Source organism: Zalophus californianus, chromosome 9, assembly GCF_009762305.2.
Source record: "Zalophus californianus isolate mZalCal1 chromosome 9, mZalCal1.pri.v2, whole genome shotgun sequence".
Classification (NCBI taxonomy): domain Eukaryota; kingdom Metazoa; phylum Chordata; class Mammalia; order Carnivora; family Otariidae; genus Zalophus; species Zalophus californianus.
This window is the reverse complement of record NC_045603.1, coordinates 57,970,533-57,978,503: the sequence shown is the minus strand read 5'-3', so window position 1 is coordinate 57,978,503 and position 7,971 is coordinate 57,970,533.

The following is a 7,971-nucleotide window of genomic DNA, read 5'->3' as shown; positions in this document are numbered from 1 at the left end:
CTAGCTTGCCCTCGGCTACCTCCCGTGTGGCTTTGCCCAGGACTTTAAGAAAAAAAGAAAGTTCTGGTAGGCATGCCTGGGTGGCTCAGTCGGTTAAGTGGCTGCCTTCAGCTCAGGTCATGATCCCAGGGTCCTGGAGTGGAGTCCAGCGTGGGCTTCCTGCTCAGCAAGGTGTGTGCTTCTCCCTCTCCCTTTGCCCCTCCCCTTGCTTGTGCTCCCCGCCCCCAATAAATAAATAAATAAAATCTTTTTTTTTTTTAAAGAGTTCTGGTAGTATAAACTCAAACCAGCATTAGTTTTTCCAAATATAATAAAGCTAATCTTATCCTTTTTTCACAGGAATGTAATTTCTCTGAAGCTTTTTAAGCTGTCGAGAGAGATACCATATGTTAGGGATTTCTAAACATTACCTAGAAGTCATTTTCTTCCTTTTATTTTCTACCCCTGCTTTTATGAATTAGCCTTAATTATAATCAGTAATGAGGTCCTCAGTCTTCTTCCCAGTTCTCTCTGATTAGAGGAACTGGCTGGGCAGTGAAGAAAATCTCCCTGTAGAAGGGGAGGTTCTTTGCATAGAGAACTAGCTTCCAGCTGCCCTTTGACCTTTGGAGTGATTCTTTTTCCACTATAATATTGCTAAATTTTCATGAGGATGGAGCATGAACTAGTGACTTGGGAGGCCCACAGAACAGTGTAAAGTATAGGATATTCAAGAAAAACATGTTTGTCATCCCAGGTGGTTAAAGCTTGGCAGTGTCAGATCCTTTGTTTCTGATTTGAAAAAGACCCATCTAGTTAAATCTGTGCAAAAGTATTAGCCAACTGTGACATGGCCAGCTAGAAATGAGGCTTTTCATAATGTGGAAGAAATCCTCTGTCATGTCTAATAGTAGGTTTTTAGGTCAGTCCCTGGTTGTGCCAGAGTTTTGTGGTGTATAGGGGGAGGATTGGTCTTGATGATTTTGAACCTTAGAAAAGCTAAATCCTCCGTGGTACAAAATTGGAAACTTGATGTTTGTGTTTGGGGAATGTTTGTTATGTTTAACATAACAAACATTGTTTAGAGATTCTAAACAATGTTTAGAGATTCTCATTTGTTCTATTCTTTTGATTGTAGCTAGGATGTTAATTAGTGCAAGTGAAAGATTTCACATAAGTTTTGTGTTTTTTTTTAAGATTTTATTTATTTATTTGACAGAGAGAGAGAAAGCACAATCAGGGGGAGCAGCAGGGAGAGGGAGAAGCAGGCTCTCTGCTCACCAGGGAGCCCGACGCAGGGCTCAATCCCAGGACCCTGAGATCATGACCTGAGCCAAAGGCAGATGCTCAACGACTGAGCCACCCAGGTACCCCAGTTTTTTTTTTCCATAAATCTTTGTTCTGCTAATGTTATTATTGGTGCACATGCCTTCTTGCTTTAGTTTTTCCATTTGCAAAAGATAATCTTGTATTTTACTGGTTAAAATATAAGTCATGGGGGCTCTGATGTAGTCATCTTCCATTCATTCAGTGAATATTTGTTCATTCACCTATCGTGTGCCAGGCCTTTTGTTTAAGCAAAAACAAACAAAACCAGTTTCTGACTACTGGAAGAAATGAGAAAGCAGTGTTTGAGGCGCCTGGGTGGCTCAGTCAGTTGGCGGTCTGACTCTTGATTTCGGCTCGGGTCGTGATCTCAGTGTGGTGGGATCAAACTCTGGGTTGGGCTCCGGCTCAGGGTGGAATCTGCTTGTCCCTCTCCCTCTGGTCTTCCCCCCACGCCCATCACATGCTTGCTCGCTCTCGACTAAATAAATAAATAAATAAAATCTTAGAAAAAAGAAAACAGTGTTTAAAATTCCCGGTGAAAAATGCTGAGATGAAGAGATGCAGAAGGAAGTATAAAGAAGGGGCACTATGCAGGGTCAGGGTAAAGGGTAGCTGAGATAAAGAGAAAGGGACCTTAAGAAATGTTGGGTGATGGGAGCCAACTCTTAAAGGATGAGAAGTGTGCATGGAGATGAGAAAGGTGTTCCAGACAGAGCTCTGCAGTAACGAACATAGTATGAGAGAAACATTTGAGGGACCCTAGATCAATTGGTGGGAGTGAAAGTTTGGTTGGGTGTGAGAATGTGTGGATCAGTGAAGCACAGCATGTAGGTGGGGGCCTCACTAAAAGAGTATTAAAAGAGTATTTTATTTTTTTGAGTAGATTCCATGCCCAACATGGAACTTGAAGGGTCTCATGCTCTATCAACTGAGCCCGCCAGGACCCCTGCATTACAAAGAGTTTTAAACACTATGATAAAATTATTTAATCCTAAAGGCAACTCCTAGTCAATCTTCTTTAAGATTCTCTACTTCACTTGAGCTCACCACCTCATTGCTTCACAAAGAAGCCCTCAGTTTCCTGCCATTACACTCATACCCCATATCTATTCCTCCAGATACTATTAAGAGGAATCCTTCCACTACTCTCAGGTTAATCTCTCCGCTTAGGTTTGCTGTATTTTTCAACTTCTTTCATTGTAATGAATATCATCTTTGACCATTTAAATGTTCGAGTCTTTGCCATCTTAAGAAACAATCACTAAATATATTTGACTCTGTGTTTAATTAAAATCTGTTTCAGTTAAGCAGCTTTATGCAATTCAGGTTTTCCATCAGTATTGCTTTATTCTTTTTTTTTAAGATTTTATTTATTGGAGAGAGAGAGAATGAGAGAGAGAGAGCACGAGAGGGAAGAGGGTCAGAGGGAGAAGCAGACTCCCTGCTGAGCAGGGAGCCCGATGTGGGACTCGATCCCTGGACTCCAGGATCATGATCTGAGCCGAAGGCAGTCGCTTAACCAACTGAGCCACCCAGGCACCCGCTTTATTCTTTTTTTAAAAAATTGAGATAAATTGATATATTTTGTCTCTTATCTGTATTCCTTCACCAAGGTTTTTGAAAAAGTCATTATTACATTTACCACTTCTTTTCTCATTCTGTCCTTGATAGTGGTGAAACTAAGCTGCTGCTGCTGTTGTGTTGCTTTGGGTTCATGGGCTTTAAGGGATTCACTGGAGTTGAAAGTTTAAATAACACTAATCAAGGCCACTAAATATGTTAATACATTTAACAGTTGCTAAGTCATCATTAGTAAGCACATGTATTTGAACAGGATTTAGATTCTGACTAGACTAGCACTCTGGTGCCTGGTGCACATGTTTTAACTTGATATTAGACCTTCATGGAGTAAATGAAATTCATATAAGTTCAGTTGTATCTATGATCTATCCCAGGGTATGTTCCTAATTCCCGTTTAGTTTAATAATTAAAAAACTAAATTTTATAGGACTTAAAAAATATACACATGAGCATGTAAAAAAAATCACAATATATCACCACACTGGTCAAATTTACAATGCCTAATACACATTTTCTCTGTTTTGCCAAATAATCTCTCCTGTTAGAGGAGAAAAATTGTAGAAAACTGGGTTCTTTGATGGCCATAAGAATAGACTATAGCAAGGGCGACTGGGTGTCTCAGTTGTTAAGCGTCTGCCTTCGGCTCAGGTCATGATCCCGGGGTCCTGGGATCAAGTCCCACATCGGGCTCCCTGCTCAGCAGTAAGCCTGCTTCTCCTCTCCCACTCCCCCTGCTTGTGTTCCTGCTCTCGCTGTGTCTCTCTGTCAAATAAATAAATAAAATCTAAAAAAAAAAAAAAAAAATAGACTATAGCAAGTCTGAATCATTATGTTAAGAGAATGTAGATTTTGCCAGGGTCCCTAAAAAAGATTTAAAAAAACTCTTAATACACTAATGCTAATTTGAAAGAATTTGAAACAGCAAAAAGAAAAAACCTTTTGTGAGTGGTTGTGGTTGGTAACATTTCAATACTTGTTTTTTTTTAACCTAAAGAACATGAAAGATGTTTTCAGAATCTTGTGTTACCATACAGTAAACAAAACCATTTTCTAAAAAACTTAAGTAAAATTATTTTAACCACATTCATCTACTTAACACTCCATAAACCATTATTTCTCAAGATTTTAGGTAATTTGAAAATTTTACATCATCCACTTTTGCCTGTCAGTTTGCTAAAAGCCGCTGTTATAACTCTCTTATTTGGGGAAGTTTTTAGAGAAAACAATTCTATTTTACTCTTTTTCAAGTTTTTATTTAAATTCCAGTTAGTTAACATACAGTGTGATATTAGTTTCAGGTGTAGAGTTTAGTGACATCACTTAAAACATCCCATGCTCATCTCAACAAATGCCCTCCTTACTCTCCATCGGCTATTTAACCCATCCCCCTTCTACCTCCCCTAGATAAAGCAATTTTAGATTATCAGGTAATATGTATAGTAACTACCACTTAGGTAAGAGATCTTCAAGGGTAAGGATATTTACTCGCTTATTTGCATTTATTATTCCAGTTTAGTTCAATTTATTTATTTATTTATTTATTTATTTTTTAATTTTATTTATTTATTTGAGAGAGAGAAAGAGAGAGACAGAGCACATGAGAGTGGGGAGGGTCAGAGGGAGAAGCAGACTCCCTGCTGAGCAGGGAGCCCGATGCGGGACTCTATCCCGGGACTCCAGGATCATGACCTGACCGAAGGCAGTCGCTTAGCCAGCTGAGCCACCCAGGCGCCCAGTTTAGTTCAATTTAATTTGGATGAAAAGTCACAGAAGAAGTACAGAAGGTGCCAAATAATCATGAAATGTATCATTATGAAAATGATTATTAACAAAATTGCTGTTTTGTAAGAATTATTAAACACAGAAATTGGAAAAAATAATACATATATATTTTTCTGTCATAGTTACTGACAATAGTGGTACTTGATTTAAAATTGTTCTTAAGTACAAGTTTTGTTTTGCACAATTCTCATGTATTTATAGCAGAATTAAAATGATTTAAAAACTAGGAAACTACAAAAGAAAAAAACCCTAGGAAACTCTGTAGGATCACAGTGCTTAACAGAATTTTTATTATTGAGCATAGCAGCTCAAGCAGTGGGAAAATATAGGTCGTAAAACTTATCAATTAAAATTCATTGCTGGGACTATTTTACAATTTTATTTACTCATCTGAATTTCGGTTCAAAATTTAGAAGGTACAAAAGGGCATATAGTGAAGTTATCCTCCTGTCTGTTCCTAGCTACCTGCTTTCCCCAGAAGCAAATGTTGTTATCAGTTGTCTGTGTATCTTTCCTCTATATGTTTTATCCATATCTAAGTAATTATATTTTTTCCTCTTTTACACAAATGGTAGCATCCTATAAACACTTTTGTATTTTTCCTTTAAAAAATTTTTTTACTGTACATCTTGGAGAACCTTCCAAATCACTATATCACGTTCTTCCTTTTATGGCTATGTGGTATTCGATTATCTGGGTGTATAATTATTATTTTAAAAGTCCCCTATTGGTGAATATTTGTGTCATTTTCCATCTTTTGTTATTATGAGTGACCATATTTCCTAGTTTACTTGGGACAGTCTCAGCTATGCCAGTTGCTGTAGCTTAAATATTAATAGTACCCTCTTTCTCTTATAAAAGTGTCCCAATTTCAGGGCACCTGGGTGGCTCAGTTTGTTAGGCATCTGCCTTCAGCTCAGGTCTGATCCCAGGGCTCTCTGCTCAGCGGGGAGCCTGCTTCTCCCTCTCCCTCTGCCTGCCTGTCTGCCTACTTGTGATCTCTCTCTCTGTCAAATAAATAAATAAAGGGCGCCTGGGTGGCTCAGTTGGTTAAGCGACTGCCTTCGGCTCAGGTCATGATCCTGGAGTCCCTGGATCGAGTCCCACATCAGGCTCCCTGCTCAGCAGGGAGTCTGCTTCACCCTCTGCCCCTCCCCCCCATGTACTCGCTCTCATTCTCTCTCTCTCAAATAAATAAATGAATAAAATGTTAAAATAAATAAATAAATAAATAAATAAAATCTTAAAAAAAAAAGTGTCCCAATTTGGACAATGTTTTATGGTTACCCTATGTATTACAGTATTGCAGGGATTAATACTAAATATCTTGTCATTCTGCAGGTTTGCAAATAGAACTGTAGGATAAATTCCTAGAATTAGAATTGCTGAGTCAAAAGGTATATACATTTGTAATTTTGATGTTGCCAAATTGCTTCCATATCGGTCATACCATTTTATAGTCTCACGGGCAGTGTAGAAGAGTGCTTATTTTTCTGCCCTCATCGCAGGAGATTATCACTTTTGTAATGTTTCCCATTCTGATAGGTATAAAGTCATTTCTAAGTGTTTGTTTTTATCTTAACTTTTTATAATTATGAGGTTGAACATCTTTTTGTAAGTTTAAGAATTGTTTTTTTAATGAATTATTCATAAAATTTCCCATTTTCTGTTGGGTATTAGAATTTTGATATTGATTTATAGGAACTCTTAACATATTTTGGAAATTAGCCTTGTATAAGATGAGTTGCATACATTTCCTCTCCTCGTCCTGGTTTATCATTTGATTTTTGGTTTTCCTTTTGTGGTTTTTACCATGTAGGAATTATCTTTTTTTCCCCTTTTTCCTTTTTTTAAAAAAAATATTTAATCTCTACACCCAGCATGGGGCTTTAACTCATGACCCCAAGATCAAGAGTCACACGCTCTCCGACTGAGCGAGCCAGATGCCCCATATGTTGTATTTTTATATAACCCACTAATGATTTCCCAACTTTAATATAACATAAAATACAGTAAAAAAAATGTATGGGGGAAAAAACAAATGAGAGATGAGGATACTTAGTAAATGTAGTTTGCTCTAACTATGGGACAATTATTATTTTTATTTTATTTATTTAAGTAATCTCTATAAACGTGGGGCTCGAACTCACAACCCCAAGATCAGGAGTTGCCTGTTAAAAAAAAAAAGTTGCATGCTCTCCCAACTGAGCCAGCCAGTTGCCCTAAACTATGGGGAAAATGAAAAGAAAAAGAATAGCTTGGGGCGCCTGGGTGGCTCAGTCAATTAAGCGTCTGACTTCGGCTCAGGTAATGATCTCAGGGTCCTGGGATTGAGCCCCGAGTTGGGCTCCTCCCTTGGAGGGGAGTCTGCTTGTTCCTCTCCCTCTCCCTTTGCTCCTCCCCACGCTCATGCTCTCTCTCTCTCTCTCTCTCTCTCTCTCTCTCAAATAAACAAATAAAATCTTAAAAAATAGCTAGAGGAGAACCTAGATTTCAGGGACGGGGCTTTTGTTTATTTTCCTTGTATGTGTGCTTTTATCTTTTAAAAAAAATTATCAGTAAGCTGGGGAAGATAGCCAGTACGATAAAAAGGTTGAAGATAGATGAATATTACATGTTAAGAATATAGGGAGAAATAGGTAGAAAACTTGAGAATGGTAAATATTTAGAATAACTATTGTGGAGGCTAAGAGAAAACTCTAACTAGAGTCTTGTAGGAGTGTTGGAAAATACTAAGAGTCTGCCAAGATTAGAAGTTTTGTAGTTTAAACATTTATACAGAAAATAAATACAAATAGTTTTTTTTTTTAAAGATTTTATTTATTTATTTGAGAGAGAGAGAGAGAATGAGAGATAGAAAGCACGAGAGGGAAGAGGGTCAGAGGGAGAAGCAGACTCCCTGCTGAGCAGGGAGCCCGATGTGGGACTCGATCCTGGGACTCCAGGATCATGACCTGAGCCGAAGGCAGTCGCTTAACCAACTGAGCCACCCAGGCGCCCAATACAAATAGTTTTATGTGGGAGTGCTATGAAACATTCAAAGAACAGATAATCCCAACTTTACGCACTTTGTTCCAAGAAATTAGAAAAAAGGGAAATTTCACAACTTGTTTTGTTAAATTAGCATAACTTTTTTGTTGTTGTTGTTACCTCTACCCCCAGTATGGGGTTAGAATTTATGACCCCAAGATCAAGAGTTGCATGTTCTACCGAGTGAGCCAGCCAGGTACCCTTACATTAGTATCACTTTAAAACCCAAATCACACGACAATATGAGAAAAAAAAAACAAAGATATAAAT